Source organism: Parus major, chromosome 4 (genome assembly GCF_001522545.3).
Source record: "Parus major isolate Abel chromosome 4, Parus_major1.1, whole genome shotgun sequence".
Classification (NCBI taxonomy): domain Eukaryota; kingdom Metazoa; phylum Chordata; class Aves; order Passeriformes; family Paridae; genus Parus; species Parus major.
This window is the reverse complement of record NC_031771.1, coordinates 39,820,444-39,840,936: the sequence shown is the minus strand read 5'-3', so window position 1 is coordinate 39,840,936 and position 20,493 is coordinate 39,820,444. Positions and strand designations below refer to the sequence as shown.

Genomic DNA, 20,493 nt, shown 5'->3' with positions numbered 1-20,493 from the left:
GTAAAACATGCTGTAATTTCCCTTACAACCTCTGATTTTTGTCTTCACTTCCTTTTAGACTATCTTTGGCACTGAAGAAAGCATTAGTTGAAACACTTTGACCATGACTGTGGTATCTGTCAAACTTTTGAAGTTTTGGCATTTAGAATCATTCTTTTCCTGCAACAAAGAAGTTCTGTAGAGTTCAGTTCCATAGTTTTGTTCCTTTGGACTTGAACTAAAGAAACAAATAACTTTTCAAACAAGAAGATATCACTTACCAAGTGTATTTTTAGTTATACTGGCTTGGTGACTGACTTGTATGTGAAGTGGTTCTGAATGAAGGATTTTGGATAGTTCCTACTTTTAATCTGTTACATCTTTACTATAACTTTAGCTCCTCTATTGCATATTTGATGTGATTCTGATCTCTATTTGGCATTATAAATAGAGAATATTTTCATAGGAGCCAGTGAAATAACCAAAGTGGCAAATATCTTTCTTCTTCCCTCCTCATCCCAAACACTATCTCAACTCTCATTTGCATTAATTAGTAGACTATTATAAGCTACCAGAATTTCTTTTTAAAATTGTTTTCTTCAAAATTATTTTCTTGCACTTTTTCATGAAAATAGGCGATATTACAGCATATTTGTCCAAACAGCTATGTGATGGCTGGTGCAAATTACTTCTGTATAGGATGGTGAGTGCAGTAAGTATCTTCCTTTAATCTTCATAAAAGAACAGTGAAATACAGTATTTTAGCTTGGCTGAAAACTAGCTAATAGAAGTGTGGGTTTCAGTGTTCCATATGCTTTCTAAAGATTTGATAACAGGCATTGCTGATAGCATACAGACACTGAGTTGGCTTCATTGCATCTGTTTGCAAATGGCAGAAAGGCAGCAGAAAAACAGAATTATGTGAATGTTGCTCATAGTGTTCCCTGGAGGGGCAGCTTGGGGTGGCTGGAAAGAAACCTGGAACTGTAAGAGAAGAAGCTCTCCTGGTACTTTGTTTCCTTCTATGTTCAGGGAAACAGGACTCTGGAAACACACAGCAGGGAATGTGATATATGTGACTTTGAATTTCATCACCTCGCTGGAGGAGACTACAAACTGGAAAACATCATCTGAGTTGAAAGGGAAAGTTGGAGCAGTTGGAGACACACTTCCAAGTGCTATATGTAGAATCTTCTTTGATAGTAAACACCCCTCTGAAAACACATCCAAAGGCTGAAGGAGGACCTGAAATGGTGGTATAAATCAACTTTATTCACAATGCTACTTCTGTCCTGTTCTCCTGAACAGCTAGCATGACCGCTGGCTTGAGTGTGGATAACTTTTTTGCATTTCTCTTAGCAAACTTAGAAAGCAGTGTTTCAGGAACCACAACAAGTAAGTTCCCCAAAACTAGCCTGGGAAATAAATTTGTGAATTGGATAGGCTGTAGAAGTTGTTTCCCTTGATATGAAACTGAATCAGACAGGGAACTTGCATAAGGCTGAATATTTTACCATGGATTTCTATTCTGGAAGGCCAGGCAGGGAAAGTTTGGATTTCCCCATCAGAAATACTGCAGTCCTTGACATTAGTATTTTTCGTGACTGATACAATTCTCCTGAAATGTATTTGGTTTGGTTCAATATTGCTGATAAATTGGGTAAATTACTGGGCAGAAGAGAAAGATAATGTTCTGAGAACAGACTCTGAGATAGGAGCCATTACCAGAAATACATCTTCCTGCCTGAAGAGGCAAAACTTTATACTGTAATAGCCTTCAAGAAATGGAGAAGTGGGATATGCTTCATAACAAGAAGAGAGAAATGATAGAGTTTAAATCCCACTCCCAAGGTTGCAAAATGTGAAACAGTATGTAGCATGTGTTCAAACTGATATTTCAGAATATGGTCCTACACCAGGCTGCACCATGAGGAGTGGTTGGTTGTGTGTGTCTTCAGGCTTGTACAGTGTACCAGCTTGCTTTTGGGTGGTGGGAAGAAGGTACTGCCTGTATGCCTGCCACAGCCCTTTTGATATACTGAGGCATATACTGTGGGCTAAAATGGCATATACTAAGCCTTGTGAATGAGGTGGACAGTACCAATAAGAAATTTATAACTGAAAGAATGGGGGAGAAGTCTGCTTTTCATGGATTTAGGTATATGAGCAGTACTTCCTACTTGAATTCCAAGTTAATGTATTAAGACCATCTCATCATGTGGGGGGGATGAGTTTTCATAATGGTCTTCTCCAGAAACCATGGAAACAGAAGACTGAAATAAGAAAGTAAATAAACCCCTTCTGTACAAATGCAAACTCTGTAGGTTGCTGTCCTTGTCTTTCTTAGCCGCTTTTCCCTACAGTTTGCACTGAAATAAGAGTACACACATTGAAAATAAGGCATGCTGAAATAGAACTTATAAATTTCTTATAAATAAAGCAGAGCTAGTAATATCTGTGTTATTTCTGTAATATCCTTTATATGCTTTTTATATTTCAGATCAAGTAACTCATAGTCAGAGATTCATTTGGCTTTCCCATCAGGGTGCAGAGTGTGGTATTAAATTAATTTCACAGAAGTGAAATTGGAATGGAAGTAAGACTTAAAGTAACTTTTGTTACCTTACATTCTAAAAATCTCTAGTCCCTTAAGATGTACCAGTAATGCTGTGTACTGAAAAACTGAATTGTCCAAGTTTATTTAAAATGGATTTGTCTTTTGCATGTGTTCCTACCAGTGATGGAGTCAGATTTTTGTTATGAGTCATTCATCATCAGCACTGCTGCAGTGTTACATTCTAGACTTTAATCTTGCCATTCAGACTGTTGTGGTCCTTCTTGAGAATAATCTTGTTCTTACTTAGAGTTATGGTTGCACCAAAAAGAGTTGAAATATTTTTAAAATATTTGCCTACAGTAGTTAATCCTTCTCCATATGTACCCTGCAGCAGTGCTGGTACAAGAACTTGTACAGTTCTGTAGTAAATTGTATCAGGAAACCAATCTGGTTCAAAATTCACTGTGTACCTACCCAGTGTTATTGTGTCTCCATTCCCCAGTTTTTTGCAGCCACAGAAATGTTTATGTTGTCCCAAGGGAAGAATGCAGGAGTGAGCATCTGGTTAGGATACACCACTAATTTTGGTGGAAATGCTGGCTTGAGGTTTTAGTTCTAGCTATCCTATAGCTGCTGATGAAGCAATGGCATCACAGAGCTTAACTGTCTGATAAGCACCTTTGTATTCAAGTGGGTTGCAGACCAGCCTGTAACTTTAGCACCTGAGCTTTCAGTATTATCTGTGTGCAGTGGCGGTGTCTACTTCAGTAACTGGTGCAGCTCTGCAGGAATGAAGCTGTAGGGGAAAACTTCTGATGCTGTGGATTCACTGACCACACCACTTACATTTTGCTATGTGTGGGACAGTTGGGAGGATTTCAGGTTAGTTTTTGTCTGGTTCCAGAGGCTGAATTTCCATTACCTCTTGGAGTGTACTTGGTTGCTGTTCTGGAATACATATCCAAATTTCTTTTCATACAAAAGGATGTCTCAGGATTGTTCCATGAAGTGAACCAAGACACAGTGAATTGTCTGGATAACAGGAAAAATATCTTTGAACATACACATCTGAGCATATTTTCATATATAAAAATTCCAGTGTAAACATACTAAGGGTAACTTGGCTCTGCCTGTAGATGCTGCAGTCAGACAGTTGCTCTGTGATATCAGTGGGGTTTCTGTGGTTATACATGACTCTCCCATTCTTTCTGATTCCAATTCAAAACTTGTTTTGCTGGCAGTTCAGCAGCTAGTCCCACTTTGATCTCCAAGTTCTGAGGCTGATGCATTCATTCACTCTTTGTTGGTGGTAATGGTCAGAAAAATATTCACTCTTTGTTGGTGGTAATGGTCAGAAAAATATATATTTTCCAGCACATTTAATCTCATCTCTATCTACCTTTGCGGTATTCTATGCAAATTAAGCTAAGTATGACAACATGAAGTTTAAATCAAATTAAAGGTTTTTGGCTGGACTGTTTTTGGTGTGCATATGTGTTCTCATAAAATTTAGTACCCAAAGAAGGGAATTTCTTATTTCAAACTGACTGTGGATCTTCCACTGATGGAAACATAGAATCATAGAATACCAGTTTGGAAGGGACATCAAGCATCTTCTGGTACAAACTTTCTCAGCAAAAGCACGGTCTAGACAAGATGGCCCAGCACCCCATCCAGCTAAATCTGTACCCCCTTGTCTTTGCAATGTGTCTCCATGTAGAAAGGGAGTATTCACTCCATGAAGCTTTGCCAAAAAGAGACAAGTGTAAAGACAGTGCTTGAAAGTGTTGCATTTGCAGTGTAAAGGAAAATGTTGAATCTGAATAATCTAAAAAGCACCAACAAAAGAAACCTTGCATATGTGTTTGGCAGATGAACTGTACCAACTGTTTCCATTCTTATTCTTGTTTGGTCTTGTTTGACCAGTAGCTACACTGGAGCTTCTTGGTATTTTGATAGTCAAGAGTATTCATTGTGCATCTATAGGAAGATAGATGAACCCACCAACACATGCACATTTCACTGATTAACTCCACTTTTCTCTTATTGATTTTTTTTTAGATTAAGCCCTAAGGCCTTGATTCTGAGCTATTACTGCAGTATGATGCAGTAAAAAAAATGCAGAGCTATTTTTTGTCTTAGCAGAGTTGAAAAATTTTTTTCTTTCACTAACTAGGGCTCAAAGTATATTTATAGAGAGAATTGTGCCATGTGGCAACAATCTGTGGTAAATTCAAGTGCTTTTATGACAAAGCCCAAATATTGAAGAGATTTCAGTCTTTTTTTGAATTTCTGGATCGAGCATAAAGAATTAAGTATTTTCTTTTACTTTTTAAAAGAAATAAATCCTGATTCTTCCTTTTCCTCCTGTTCTGGAGCTTACATATCTTGGCAGCAAGTGTTTGAAAAAGTTCTAGTTAAACCACTTTTTGAAATTGGCTTGGCAGGACACAGTAGAGTAAAGCCAAAGTATGTTAGAGGTAAGTTTTAAAACCTAATTGTAAGCTAAAGTTATAGCTATAGTGGGAGTGAGTGATGTGCAACTCAAAAAAAGTATTTGGCTCTTCCCTCACCTCCTTTTTTCTTCTTTCTCCAATTAGTCAAGTTGTGCTAGACTACTAGAAATAGTACTCAAACTTCTCATGGATCCTACATTTCTTCTGCCTGAGCCTCAGTCAATGTAGACAGGAAATAACACACTTAAGCAGTTCTTTGAAAAGTAGCTTACTTTTCATATCATCATATCGTATCATATCAATCATATCATCATAGGTAAAATTTCACATGCCTTAAAAAATAAGTTGTGTGGAGTGTAGAGAACTGCAGATACTGATTTTCCTTTGATACATAATTTCTTGCATAATAGTTGAAGACTTCTATTTCCCTTTTTTCCCCCATCTTTTCCATCAAGTTTCCATTTCCCTTGATACCTTCCAGTGTTGTACAAACACAGCTACTTTCAAATGCTTTAGTTTATCTGCTGTTGACTTTAGAAGTACAATTTATAATACAACAGGATGACTGCAGGATATTATTTGTAAAGTTTGTATAAAATGGATTGTGCAATTTTTTTTCCCACAGTGAAAATGTCTAGACTCTTCAGAACCTTTGTAAAGCTGTTATCCAGACAAATTAGTTCCATGAACTTGAATCACATCAACCTCAAGAATTATCCAAATAAATGGGGTCACCAAGTCATTTTACTGTTAGCTATAATACAAAACTCTGCTTAAAATCTGTAAAGCTGACAGAAAATTCCTTGTTAGATACAGCCCAACCTTTTTTCTTCTTCTTCTTCCTCAGTCTTTCTATTTTTCTTATTTTTTTCTCTTTTTAAGAAGATTTTCTGTTAATCTAAGTGTTAAAAATATTTCCCATCAGAGTGGGCAGTCTGTTGCATAATAATTTTGGCTGTCTGGCCATTGCTAAATTGTATAAAGCATGGATGTAATAAGGAATAATTTGTGGCTGTGGCCAGCTGAAGAGCAGAAGTCCATGTAATACCCAGTTATATTCATAGGGAGATGTTCAGTTCATTTTGGGGAAGTAGCAATATCATCATCTTTATGGTCAGTATCTTCTTTTTGATCTTTTATAATGTTCCAAAATTCATTCCTCCTTATCCATGACTTCTCAACTGGTTTTGATCACACTTTTCAAATAGCCTTTGATCCAGCATGTGATTGTTACTTGTGCTTTCTTTGTGTGCCATATACTCAGTTTGATAAATTTTGAAGAAAGAAATCCTCTGAACACAACTTACATTCGCTTTGAGTCCATCTCCTCACTTTTACACAAGCTCTAACGAATGTGTTTTGTTTTACTTCCAAGCAGTTACAACTGTGAACATTATATTCTTTGGTCTTTTTTCTTTTGTGGAAGGAAGGGGAGAAGAAAAGAAGCAATGTGAATAAATTAAGCTAAGTTTAGGAAGAGCCAGACTCATAGTTTTAACAATTTCCCCAGCTGAATGGTATTTTCATGCTCTGTTTGTGTGTTGTCTTTGAAGAGACCTTGTTAGCAGAACATAACTTCAATCATGTGAAATAGCTTTCTGAGAGGTTTGTTTTTTTCAGAGTTTGCATTATAGAATTAGGAGCATGTAGAATGAAAGGAAACATGAAATTGCTTTGATTCTTGGCTAAGTCATGGCATGTCATCACGTTGTTTATTCCAGGACATATTTTATGCTGATAGGCATGAAATAGTAAAGTATCTGCTTTCTCAGATGCATTTTCTGCTCTTTTGGATGATTTATGTCTAGATCATGACAAAATTTCTAATGTCACACACTCATACAACTATCAGCAGAGAGCAAAGTTATAAATTAAAAAAAAAAAACAACTAGTATTTTTTTTCTGAAGGAGTAGCTGTCTTTGATCTGTTTGATCTTGCTCAATGGCTCTACAGTTTTTTTCTTGTTTTCTCTTGTTTTGGCCTAATAGCTGTCACCAGTTTCATATAAATTATTGCAGTCCAGTGCAAAGTCCACCAATATCTTTCAAGAGTAAACCCATTTTTTCTGCTCTGGACAATTCATCCATTTGCTGTTGGCCTGCCCTGAACACCCTTTCAGAAGTATGTCTGGCCATCACACAGTTGTCTGCTGTTTGTGGTGGGTTTTGTAATTCCCAGCAGAAAAAACCCAGTATTTTAAGGCCTCTTTTGAAGAGAATTGATCAGTTGTAATGATTGGGAGTTTGTTTTGGTTTTTTTTTTTTTCTCATTTCTCTTTGTAACTCTTGGGAATTGCAGAGTAAGTGAATGTGTCCATCTGTATCCTTGTGAAGTTTTAGCCTTCCTTCTCAGGACATTACCTAGCTAATAGTCAACATGTAGAATAAGCTGTCTTGAAGATTTTAGAAGAAATACCTGTCTATGATGCATGGCTGGAAGAACAGCATTTTTATTTTTCAGATTTGTGCTCTCAATTTTCAGAAATTTCTCTCAACATTACATCAGCAAGAGACCATAGAGAGTCATCATCCAGTTAATCTTTAGGGATAATCAGGGTGAGGTTGGATGGCCGCTTGTGCTTCTGCAGAGTTACACATGAGGAGTCAAAACACCTACCATCATTTAGAGGTAAAGTAATTGCAGGTGTTTTGTACACAACAGGCAGGCTGCTATAGCAGTTTCCATAAATACCTGCAGCACTGAAGCAGAGCATCAGATTTAATTGATTTTTGTTTTATTTTTTTAAGTTTTGTGCCTTCAGAGTTTAGAAATAGAGAGGAAGTTAGACTTCAGGGAATAAAACTCTGCCTAAATCAGAAGAAAAGGACAATTAATTCCAGGTGAGTCACCTGGATTATCCTCAAGGTTGATTATTATCATTTGTTCTAGGCAGAAATTCTGCTGTGTATATAATAATAGATTTCTAAAACTAAATTAGGCTAGCAGCAAAAAGCATGTCAAATTTGTGCACCACTGAAAATTTGCAAGGAAGTACATAGCTGCTATTAATCCAGAAAACTGCAAGGAGCTTTTTCTCCTTCATATCCGTTTATATAGACACAGACTACTTGTATTGGATTTCCAAACTTCCATCCTATTTTTTTACTTCAATAAGAGCATTTTATTGGTCTTTTAAACTGTACCAGATTGATAACATTTAGCAAGGACATTTTTTTCAAAATGATTTACTATCTCAGACCAAATAACCTGAAGGAGTCGTGTTGTTACTAATGGATCATCATTACTAGTCCACGGACTAATAATTGCTGATTTTTTTTTCTTTTTTCCCCCCTCTTTACCAAAAAATTGATAGATCATGTTTTAGGTAGTTCATTAAAAGATGTTGAACTCTGGATGGTTTGTTTCAGAAGGCTACATAAAGTTTGTAAAACTGGAGGTATTTTGGTCTTTTGACTTACTATTTTTAGATTTCTGTGGAGAAATGCTGTGATGATCTGCTGAAATATTCTTCTGTGAAGAATAGCAGTGATTTTCCTTCTGTTATCATCAAAGTATTTCTAAATTGTTTTTCTTCTGAAGATTAGAATTATGTTAGGGTTCTTTTTGAGCCAAAACAAACAATTCTTACTGTAGAATACTAGAAGCAATTTTAAATATTTTGAAGAATATTTTCATACTGGAGCAATTACTGTATCGTAGTATTTTCCTGTCTGATGAATCATGATTGAAATAGGCAGAAAATAATGAAAAGTTGAACCTAGGATGTATGTGAAATGTGGAAAAAGGTCAAAATTAAAGAGAAATAAAAGAAAGTAGCTGGAAGTTATGGGAGTCTGTTCACAGGGAACATTTGGTTCTTCTTAAGCCTCTTCAGCTGCTGGAAATTGAGATGCATGAGATATGCATGTGCATTGCTGGCTAAGTTTCTAGGGACAGAAATAAAGAGCAATAGTTTGACAAATGCATGCCAAAGTGCCATTTCCTGAAGGCCAACAAAGCAATGCATAGGTGAGAAAGGATCTTAGCCAAGGTATTCTTGCTGACATGTTGATTACCATTTAAACTAGCTAACTTTTTTTTTTTTTTACATTAGGCCTGAAGGATTTGACATTGATTATAATAATTTTATGTGACAGAATGAATTTCTGAGTATCTGTTACTGGTGTAGAACAATTGAAGCTTCATGTTTTTATAGTGTTTCCACGAGAAATGTGTACTTACTCTTCATGCCAAATTTTTTACACTATGAAAACGTGTATCATTTACAGGTGGTACTAACCAATGATCAGGTTCAATAAAAATCAGCAGGTTGGTGAAAAATTCCATCTAGTACTAGTAAGGGAAGTGGTGGCATTTTGAAATTCAGAAGTAATTTCTATGACATTTTCCATTCAATATTTTACCCCAAACGGGTTCTGTGTGTTCTAGTTACTCTATGAAACAAGATACCTGATGTCAGAAGCTTTCTGCTAGTAGCTGCTAAAATGAGATGTCTCATCTTTCCTGTCTGTAATTTCCTAGACCATTGCATTTTAAACTAGGAGCTCGTTCTCTGGGTTTGACCCTATCCTGGCCTTCTTTTTCCCCTGGGGTGAATAAGTAATGGGTTGTGTCCAGACCCAGCCTCTGCTCACACAGGTAGCCGGAATTCAATTTGCTGTCGTTGCCTCCAGAGTCATGAGAAGAAAGGGAGCAAGCAGAACACTTTTAGTCCAAAATTGCAATCCAGCTATAATAACAGTATCTTTTTGCATAGTAGGAACTGAGAAATAATATAGTTTCCACTCATGAATACACACAGAGCCATGTACACATAACATATGTGGAAGAATACCTCCTTGGTGACAGCTACTCATTGTCTGGACTTTTGAGGGCCTGATTTGTGCATTTGGAGTGGTTTTCCTTAAGCAAATATATTTGTCTCTATTGCTTTTGTTCAGTACATCTTAGAAGTGGATGTTTTATGATCTGTGTGATATCCCCTGACCTTTTCAGTCAGAAGTTGGTCATGCCATTCAGAATCATTGGATATGGCAAGGAAAGAAAGTTCCTGAGGTGAGGAGGTGGTATAGAATGTTTGTTGAGATGCTCTGTGTTTGCTGAAGATAGAATAAAATGTTATACATTTATGGGCCTTCTGCTGCTGCAACAAAATAAAATTGGAAAATTGTATTTCACTCGATCTTCAAGTAGGAGAAGTAATACCTGTCCCACCAATTTCCTGTTTGCTATGTCACACAAATTAACCTGGAAACACATTTACTAGTATTTAACTGGTGCATCATCAGTTAGTACTGCAAGTACATTACTGCAGTCAGCATTCATACGGTTTGTTCCTCTGGGCTATTTGGTAGTCAATGAAGTAACTTCATAGGCACAGTAAATGCAATTTATGCTCAAATGACTTTTGATTTTTATAAGCAGAGCTGTGTCCTGGAAAAACTATGGAACTGCTAAACTGTTGGCTTTTTCAATACCTCCTGACGATTTATATTGAAGATAACGTTGCAAGGAAAGAACTGTTGTGCTGGCTGGGAGTACAGAAACACACATGCACACCTGAGTTGGATTTTCTCTCAAATGTTTGTGTTATTCTATATGTTACTTATTATTTATAGAATACTCATTGCTTTATGATCCAGCACGTGTGCTTCTTCAATGCTCTGCTGAAATGATTCTCCTGTTATTGCTGAACTTGGACTTATTCCAAGAGAAGGTCTGGTTTCTTCAGGCAGATTGCCAGTGTTTCAGTCCTTACATGTTACATGGATCTGAAATCACGTCTTCATCATAGTTATGCAATCGATTAAAACAACTGATTAAAATACAAAAAGAATACTTCTTTCTTAAGGGAAGTTCACAGAGGGTTTTTGATGTATCCTCAGAAGATGCTGAACAGGGCTTTGCTGACTGCAGTGCTCTGTTACATCATGGAGCTCTGCAGCCTGTCTAGACTCTCTGTAAAGTATGGTTAGGGTCACTTGCTGTACCTATTGCTAACCCCGCTGGAAATCTGTGAGCAGCACCTCAGTGGGCAACTATCGAGGTCAGTACTGGTTGTTGCTGTATTTTGAAGTCTTAGTCATTGTTCTACTTGTGAGCTGTTACATGCAGTCAAGCTGTTTATTGATTTGCTTAAAAATACTGACAAATTTGAAACTCTTTCCAAAAAATTACCCAGTTGAAGGTTGCAATGTTCTTCAAACTCTGTTCCTGAAGCATTAAATGTAGTGGCACTATTTAAAGCCAAGAATGAAAAGGGAATGCTCTGGCATTAGTTATCTCAGTTATAAATCATGTTAGATGTTTGGATTTATATGATCTTGATATGTACAATATATATTGAGACTGTCTGTCTAGAGCGTCCACATTTAATGTCAAAGGTTAGTTCTCTGTAACAGGATTGCTCTAGTGACTTTGCAGGGACTTATTTTTCTGGGGATTTCATATTTGAAATAAGTGGTGTTTGATTTTGCAGGGTGCAGCAAGTACCTGCAAGGAATCTTAAAAGAGGTGGTCTTAACAGCAGTTACTTCAGACCACAGAATGCTGTTTAATGCTTCTGGGATTAAGCACTGCAGGTGCAGCTTATTTATATCGTGTGAAATAGCCGTTCCTGTTTATGTTGTTTTGTGTTGTTCTGATGTATAAACCTAAAATAAATCACAGCACTGCACTTAGCAGACATGTTGTGTCTGGTGTGTGCTATGTGTAGCAATGGTGCTGGGCACATCACAGTACCATTTTCACATTTGAATGGCACAAAAGTGCTTCTCTGATTTAATATTTGAAGTCCAGTACAGATGTAGTGAAGAATCCTAATTTAAATACTTTGCCATTATTTCCTGGTAATATTTGGTTGCAAAGGAGATTTTTCAAAGCTTTTATGCAAGAATCTTTTAAATTAATTCTTAATGCCCTGAAGATAAAAGAAATATGGAATATAAATAATGTGCATCTAATTCTTGGATTTCTATAAGCAAGTGAAAGCAAACATAACTTTTTTAAACTCTTAAAATTGGCAGATAATTAAAACATGCTTCATTTTAGATGTTCCATTATGAGAAATATACACCTTGATTATACATATTTTTTTGTTGGGTTTTTGTAATCTGTTTGAGATAACATATTTTCCATATGCCTTAAAAACTCCTACAGAAACAAGTAAGATGTGTAATACGAATTCCATTCCTTCCCATGCCTCATAATATTTTGGTTAGTGAGGCTGTTTCTGGAATAATCTGTGATTTCTTTTAGTCTTAAATTAGATACGTTCGACTTTCTTCTCCGCTCACTCTTCTTCCTTTCCTGGCCCCCACAGAAAATAGGGGGCGATGCCACTTTTTTACATATATAAAACAGAGTTACTTTAAACAGTTTTCAGTGACTCAGTGCAGAATATTAATTGCATAGCGTTTTAAAACAAAAAGACCCACTGGAGCCCATTAGTGTATGGTGCTCTGGTCAGATGGGCTGAGAGGGATGGGACTGGACAACCCCAGTGGAGTAGAAACCTCTGGAGCTGGTGCTGTCTGAGCCATCAAACCAGCCAGCTGAAGCTGGGAAGGGAGGAAAGAGAAATGAGGTTAATCATTACTTCTTTGCTTAATTTCCACTCTTGCACCATGAAAACAGTTTTTGGGCCTTTCAACTCCTCTGTGGAACCACACAGGAGCACACAGGCAAAGCCATTTAAAAAATACATATTTTATAGGCATTTTAGAGGCCACCTCAGGAGTTTATGCAAGTGAAAGGATTCTCACTATTTCTGCTTTAAAATCAGTGTCTAAGTCCCTTTTAGAGAATCACCAGCTTTTGTGCAAATCAGTACAATTTTCAGCAGGGAAATGTTTGGGACTTAATTTTGATCTTCTAGTCATTGCATATCTTTCCTATTATCACCAAAAAAATATATCCTAGGACTGCATTTGTAAATACATCTCTACAAGTTTTTCAGGGGTTTGTTGTTTTGTTTTTTTTTGTTTCTGTCAGGTTTTCAACACAACAGAATACATGGAATTGATCTCATGTTACTTTCTGAGAGGCTTTTGCTTGTGTCTTACACAAGAGGCTGAAAACGTGGGGTGAAAGGTAAAGCCTGTTACTGATTAAAAAACTAAGTGAAAAAAGTGACCTTCATATCATTATCCAGAAAGGAAAATGATTGTTAAGTAGAAATGGAGTTAATATAAATTTTCTGGATGAAATTGTTTTTTATGGGAAAAAAAATGTTCATTATGAATAGTAAGAGGAAAGATTTTCCTCTTTGATACAGGGAAAAGGATAATTTTTAGCCTTTCCAGCTGGAAAATTTAAAAACAAAACAAAAAAACTCAAGAAAAACCCAACCAAACAAAAAAACCCATCCTCCCAAAAAAACAACAAAAACAAACCAACCCTCCCAAACCCCTCACAAATAATCCAGCAATAAAAAAATCCAAGTAAACTGAGGAAAGAGATTGATTGGCTGAGGTAAAAAACAGTGAGTCAAAGGAAGTCCTGTATTATAGAAGGACTGGGAAATAAACTTTCAGTAAATTCAGGTAGTGAAGAAAGTGATAACTAGAACAGGATGGCCTTGAGAAGCTGTAAATGAAGCACATTCAAAACAACTAAAAACCTATTATCTCCATATGTGACAATACAGCTTTTAATAGTTAATAAGCCAGAACCTCATTATTTGGGTAAAAAAGCTTGGTGTTTTGTCTTTTTTAACATTAAGTACTACTTTTAAATGTCAGTTGAATTTACATAGGTTGGGATGATTTCTATGAAATGTACCTAATTTTCAAAGGAAATTAGACTTACATAGACAACTTTACAGAGAAAATTAGACAGACCTTTAGATGTGAAATTGCACATTTGTTTCAAGCATGGACTGTTGTCAGAAATTGAATACTTTTGTTTTAACATTTGCTTCAGTCCAATATGTTTTAAGTTCAAATAAGCTTATAAAAAAAGCAGAATGTTATGCAGTAGCTTATGCCACAAAAAATCCACCTAAAAATATCCACTTAATAGTTTGTTTTCTGGTAGATCTTTCTCCTGCTCATATTGAAAGCCCATTTGTAACTTTCTGCCTCTGAGGGAGAAGTGTACTCACACTTCAGCTGGCTGGTGGTGCTTTCTCCTGCTCCTTCCCAAGCTGCAGTGTGGAGCTGCATCTGACACACCTTTCCCAGGTGTCCAGGGAGATGCAAAACAGAATCATTTCAGTTTTGGCAAGACATAGCATCATGGTTTATTTTGAATTAAAGATCAAGTCTTAGTTTTAACTTTGATTTTCTTGGTTCTTCTTTGTATATATTACAACATTTTAAAACTAAGTTTCCTATCTATATTTATCCTGTATTCAAAGCCAAAAAAGTATGTGTGGATTTTTTTTTATAGCTAGTATGTCTTTAAATAGTTACTTTTCTTCTTGAAAAATCTGATTTTAGACTTAGGGACGGCACTGTGAGTCAGCATCTCAAAAATTTCCTTTAGACCCCTGGGAATATTAGGAATTCAGCAAATGGCAGCTAGTAGCTGTTTCGGACATGCTTAAAATTAGGTTAATTTACTCATTCCTGGATCAAAATAACTAATTGGAATTTGTGCTAACATAGCCCTTCTTCTTGCTACATACAAAATGATACAGGATTTCAGGTTTATTCTTCCTGCCTGCCTTAGTCTAGTAGTATGTGATTATTTTTTATAGGTTGTATTAAATTTCTTTTACAGAAGTTCAGGATTTGAGGTATTTTCCTAACTACAAACTGAAAAAAAAATATTAAAGAAAAATAGAGGGACTTGGTAAGTGATAATTTTATTTTAATCTGTATAATATTTTGTAGGAACTAGTTTCAGTAATTTGTTAAACCGTGAGAAGCAATCTAAAATATTTTTATTTTAATAAATAGGAAATCCTTTAAAAGTATTGATTTGTAATTTATTCTCTTCAGAAATGATCCTTTTATAACATTATAGACACAGCCTACAGTACTATTGAGCTTTATAAAGATTATTTCTCTCTCAAATGTTTATGATCATCTTGTGTAGATTAGCACACAGATTGCACTGGATTTTTAATCTCAGAACCACAGGTCAGAACCACTAAAATGTCATTACTTTATCTGGAAAAGATTCTTGCTGGCTACTTGATGAATCCTTTTATGAGTACCGGTCCATCTTCTCATAACGCATCAGAGCTGCACAAAGTGTACAAAACATGTGTTTCTTTTTCATTGTACATGACAAAAGTTGAGCTCATTACGGTTGGTTGCAAAGTGGTGGGATTGCTATGGTTCACTAAGGCCTAGGCCTAGGCCAGCAAGCACTTCTGTTCATTTTTAACTTTGGTCAGTTATATGGGCAAGCACATGGATATGCATGTGCACAGTTAATGCCTCCAGTTATGTAAAACTCCACAGATTTTTGGCCCGTAGCTGTGAGGATGTGCCTCTGAGACAAGTCAGAGTCAATAACAGAGCAGCTTTTAATCACTTTGAAAGCATCTGTAGACCACTGTTTCACTTTGTGCAAGAGTTTCAAAATTATTGGCTTGCAGTTTTTTTTTTTGGTAAAATTAAAATCCCCTGAGCATGGATTTCTGTGTAACTGTATAAAAATATGTTCATACTCTTGATACTCTAAGGGAAGGTCTTAAAAGAAGCCTTCCATAGGAAAATAAGATAAAATAATTTTGTCCTTCAGTTCATTCCCTCTAATGTGGCCAACTGCTTCCTGGCAAGAAGAGAATTCCTGATCAAATTTTTAATGGAAAGAATGTGCTACAAAAGTCCTTGGGGTTTGTAAATCAGAGAAGTCTTGGATGAGGCTCTTTATATTAATCCAAGTGATATAGTTCCTAAGGAGCAGAAAGGTTTCTAACATCAGCACTTAATGTTGTTGATCCAAGAACAGCTGGATTTGTAACGGGAAACAAACTGTGAGCCACAAAGTGGGTCTACCACAGCTCTTTCCTGGAGAGAAACAAGAATATCCTCTGAGAGGGAAGCTGGGTATGCTATACAGGTAGCTGCCACCAGACAGCTTTCTGTCTGCTCAGTCTTGTCTGGTGGCAGCTACCTGTATAGCATACAACCAAACTGTCCAAAGAGCACCACATCTGGCATCCCTCACTGATCCCCCACAAGATCCAGCCCTGTATGAACATCTTCGTCACACACCCTCAGCCAAACAAATACACCTGTCAGCTGAATCTACAAAAATGGCCTTTGCTGGGTCACAGCGTGGTCTTCTTGAAGTTTCAAGCATGTGTCACTGAAAACACACCCAAAACTGCGTGATGAGTGTCTGTCCATAGGAACTTTGATCCAAACACTGCGTGATGAGGGTATACTGATCTACCCCACAGTGCATTAGATTGAGGTGGGACAGATGAAAGCCATTTTATTTCACCAGGCAGCATGCTCCCTGCCTCTTGACTGGGAGCCAGGAGGGTTCTAGGTTTGAATGCCTTTAGCAGTGTAGCTTCTGTGTGCTGCTGTTCTCAGGATTAAGTTTTAGAAAGTCAGACAAACAAAAGCAGCCCAGCCCTGTCATTGTATGGATCCATAAGTGTACTGGTGCTACCAGGGATGAATTGTTATCACAGACAGGAGATAAGCAACAAAACAGGAAGCAGTGGGCAGAAAACAATGCACAGGAAGTTCTAGCTAAATGTGAGGAAGAACTTCTTTACTGTGCAAGTGACCAGAGCACTGTCACAGATTGCTCTTAGAGGTTTGGAGTCTTCTTCACTGGAGATATTCAAGAGCCATCTGAGTAATTCTTGAGTCATTCATGGACTATTTAGAGAGGGCTAGTTTAGTAAAAAAATGCCTAGATATTGTCACAGGTCAGATTGATGTTCCTTAAAAGTGGTTGTCATGCATTTCTGCACAAGAAACCTAACCTGTAGCATAACTTCTTGTTTCTATCTTCTGACTGTGTATTAACTGCAAAAGAGATAAAGTTCATCTTTAACAAGGATGAGATCAACATGAGGAGAAGCATTAACATTGTCATCAGCAGACCTACAGCAAAAAAGACCTTTTCTCTTAATATGTTTTTGCCTGTAAAAAGATGATTGCCTTGGGTAATGTAAGCTGGTCTTGAAACATAGTCCATCTTTGTGGAGCGCAGTTTATTGGATGCATTTCTCCTTGGATCTGGGAAAGCTGAGGAGAGCTTGTATTCTTTCCTTACATGTGGATGCAGAAAGTAGGGCTATTCATGAAGCTAAAAGGAGGAACTTTCTCTGCTTCTGGAGCACTGGCAGACTTTACACAACAGCAAAAGTAAAAGCTGAGAGAAAGTTGCAGCGGGCTACCACACAATGTGTTTTTCTACCTATTTTGCTCGGAAAGACCTTTAAATGATGAGAAGCATAGCACTTCTCTCTGCAAGGTATATCTTATGTTAGCTGAACAAAAATAAAGAGATGGAAACATGAGTATTTAGAAGGAAACAATATCCTGTGAATAATACTGGCTGGGAATACTACTACATGTTTGGAGCGGGGTTGTCCGCCACTGGAAGTAATAAAAATACAGCTGTAAATTATACATAGGAGTTTGGTTTATTCTGGAAGCTAATTTTTAAGAAGCTGAGGTTTATTTATTCATTGTGTCACAGGAAGGTTTGGCTTGTTCTAAGTCCAGTCATCAGCATTTTTCATTTCAAGTCATATAAAGGAGAATATAATCTATGGTACACCTACCCCAGTTCAACAGAATGGGCTCTAACCCATCTCTGTAAATATATTGCCTTCTGTGTTACTTCTAGCCATAGCAATACTTTTGAAATTATATTCTTCTAAAATTTACTCCAGTCTCAAAACATTGCAAAGCATCCTTCAATATGCTTCAAAAACTGTTTTTCACACGGGCAATGGAAGGACTTTGCTTGGTATCACAGTGGGATTTTCCCATACATTTCCTTCAGGATGTCTGAATAGTTTCCCTGACACAGGTGTGTTTAAATTCAGGAATTGTTGTAGTTGATAGCTTGAAATGTATTTTTTCCCATCTTTTAGTTGTTATTTCCACACACCGCCCCCCCCAGTTTTTCTTTCCCCTGTTTACCTGGTGTCAAGTTACCATGGTTACTGAAGTTTCTCTCCTCAGCCCCACGGCGAGAGGCCGGAGAGAGTAAAGAGAAGACCCTGCTGGCATTTCCAGCTGCTTGAAGTTTCTCTAGCCCAGGAAAGCACGGGGCTGGGAGAAGAGAACCCTTCTTTCCAACACGGAAGTTTGTAACTCTATTTTCCTGTCCCAGAATGTCTCTAAACTATGGAAGCTGAGAGGGCATGCTTACCTTCCCTTCCCTTTCTTTCCCCCCTGTGTTGCCAGGAAACCAGGCCCCCTCTCTCCTCCTCTGCCCCTTCGTAGAGAATACTCTTACACTTTTGTGGGCATTTGAAGAAGTTGGTATCTGTTATTTCTTATCTTGGTGTGTGTAACCTTGATTTGTAGAAAGTTTGTAAGATGTACTAACTGAGAAAATAATTGGTTCTTTCTCTGATGTTCCCTCCCTCCAAGAAATCCTGTTAAAAGAGACCCCCCCCCAGACCTCAAATCCTGGGTCTCTCGTCCTTTGGATTCCCCTTCACAGAAATAAACTGTGGAATGCAAACCAGAGAGAGAGTCCCCCCCTGATTTCTTTACTCGCTCTATAGACTTGAATTCTTGAAGAAAATCAGTGAATCTCACAAATATATGCTGGCTCGAAACTCGAGTGAGGAGAAACCTCATCACTGAGCTAGCCGGGCCACACTCGAGAAGATCGAGTCAAGGAATTGGCATTTAAGTTGTTTTCTGTCATGAAAACAGTAGATATTGTTTATCTGAACACCAGCAAGACCCTCTCTCCCTGCTTGTTTGCCTGCTTGCTTGATAAATACCTGGCCGGCTCGCAGCCCTCCAATCACCTGGTCGTGCGAAGTCTCCACCCCCTCCGAGCGTCCCCACACCACCTGGAGCTGGCTTTTTAAAGCAAGTCTTTTAATAAAAACACTTTATGTCATTACTCTTCCATTTATGGCAGCAGGAGTTCAGGACTGAGTAAGAGGAGAAGAAATTTACCTAGCAGAAGTTGCTCTGAATCAGGTTAGTAATGAGGTTTACTGCTGAAAGAAGTAACCTGAAAGCAACCTGGGTTATTTTAGGAAACCTTGCCTTTAAATTATGTGCTGTTGGAGTAGCAAGAGCCATGGTGTGCAGTTTGTTTACGTTTCTGTCTTCGGTGAAGTAAAAATTCAATGTTAATATATAGAAGATGTAGTTATGTTTTCCTTCCCAATCTGACTAGAAGGTGTTTCTGCTTTTGAACGATAAAACTTTCTTTGCTTTTCCCTTTTATGCATCTTATACTTCTTTTACAGGTGCTGCTTTCTAATTTTAAGGTTTATTATTGAAATATTCTACTTTAAATATTTCAAGCCGTTAAGAGTTTTGTGAAAGTCTCAGGCACTACAGGAACCTTTAGGACACTTGTACTAAAATAATGCATTTTCTGTGCATATGTATACACATATGCACATCATAGACTGTATCTAGTTTTGCTTCGTCTCTGAATTCTTTTAATTTTCTACCTGTGTCTTATTTCACAAGATCTAATAAATGTAATACTGCTATTTTGAATAAGGTTACATGTACATAATAGGAAAAAATTTTCATAAACTTTTACAGGTTTTTCAGGAAAAATGAGGCTGAAAAAAAGATGCTAAATTAATCTGTATTAGCTAGTATATATTCAATAGTATATATTCAATATGTTACAAACTGATTGGAGTATTTTATTCTTAATTGGTATGCAGTTTAAAATGTTTAACTACTGCATCTAAAATTAACAGTATGTTGCATAATACTAGCTCAACAGAATAGTTTTGAATAAAATATCTTTATCTTATTTTGGTTTCAAAAATCATTAAACATAAATCTCAAAGCAGTATTAAAACTTTCAGAGGTTTCATATTGATTTATAACATTTGCTTTCCATGTGAGATTTTTATTAGAATTTTTAATGGAAAATTTTGTGAGAAAAGTTGAATGGCAACTGGAGCAAAACTTTGGATTTTCCCCGTGTAGGTTGGGTTTAATGTGTACTAAATTAAAACATGTATGAGACAATTAAATTAAAATTTTATTTTATTGGAAATAAAATCATTGGCACATTATGTAAGTTACCTTTTTTTTTTGCTCCAATGTCCACATACTTTTTGAGTTTTGTGTGTAATAGGAGGCTAGGTTAGTTTATTATTACATGAAAAATAATTTGCAGAAATGGTAGATTTTATATGACTGTGAAGCAGTCAAAGCAGATTTAAATATTGTTGTTGTAAAAGAACGTGTGTTTGCCAAGTCCATGTTAGGATGGATATACTTAGAAAAAGAAGTTTGCCGTGCACGTGAGGTGTTTTTTTTTCCCCTCTACAGACACAAAGTTTGTATATTGAACTTTGTCTTTTGTTGTGCTCCAGTTTCTAAAGGCTAAAGAAGTAAGACTGAGTTTCTATCAGAGCAAATGTCTTTTACTGGCTTGTGGCTAGCAAG

At 36.9% G+C, this 20,493-nt stretch overlaps 1 protein-coding gene across 4 annotated transcripts in view; it reads left to right on the top strand.

Moving 5' to 3' along the window:
- The window catches only part of SLC7A2 (solute carrier family 7 member 2), a 61,133-nt gene that overhangs the window by 8,543 nt on the left and 32,097 nt on the right, over positions 1 to 20,493 (top strand). Inside the window, exon 1 of one of the 4 annotated variants that reach the window (XM_015623860.1) lies at positions 12,947 to 13,045. The exons of 2 other annotated variants lie outside the window; for them this stretch is intronic. The gene's annotated coding sequence lies outside the window, so the exon portion shown is untranslated. Of the gene's footprint in view, positions 1 to 12,946; positions 13,046 to 18,872; positions 19,048 to 20,493 lie in introns of those variants that run through there. One more of the 4 variants, XM_015623857.1, reaches the window with a different exon arrangement.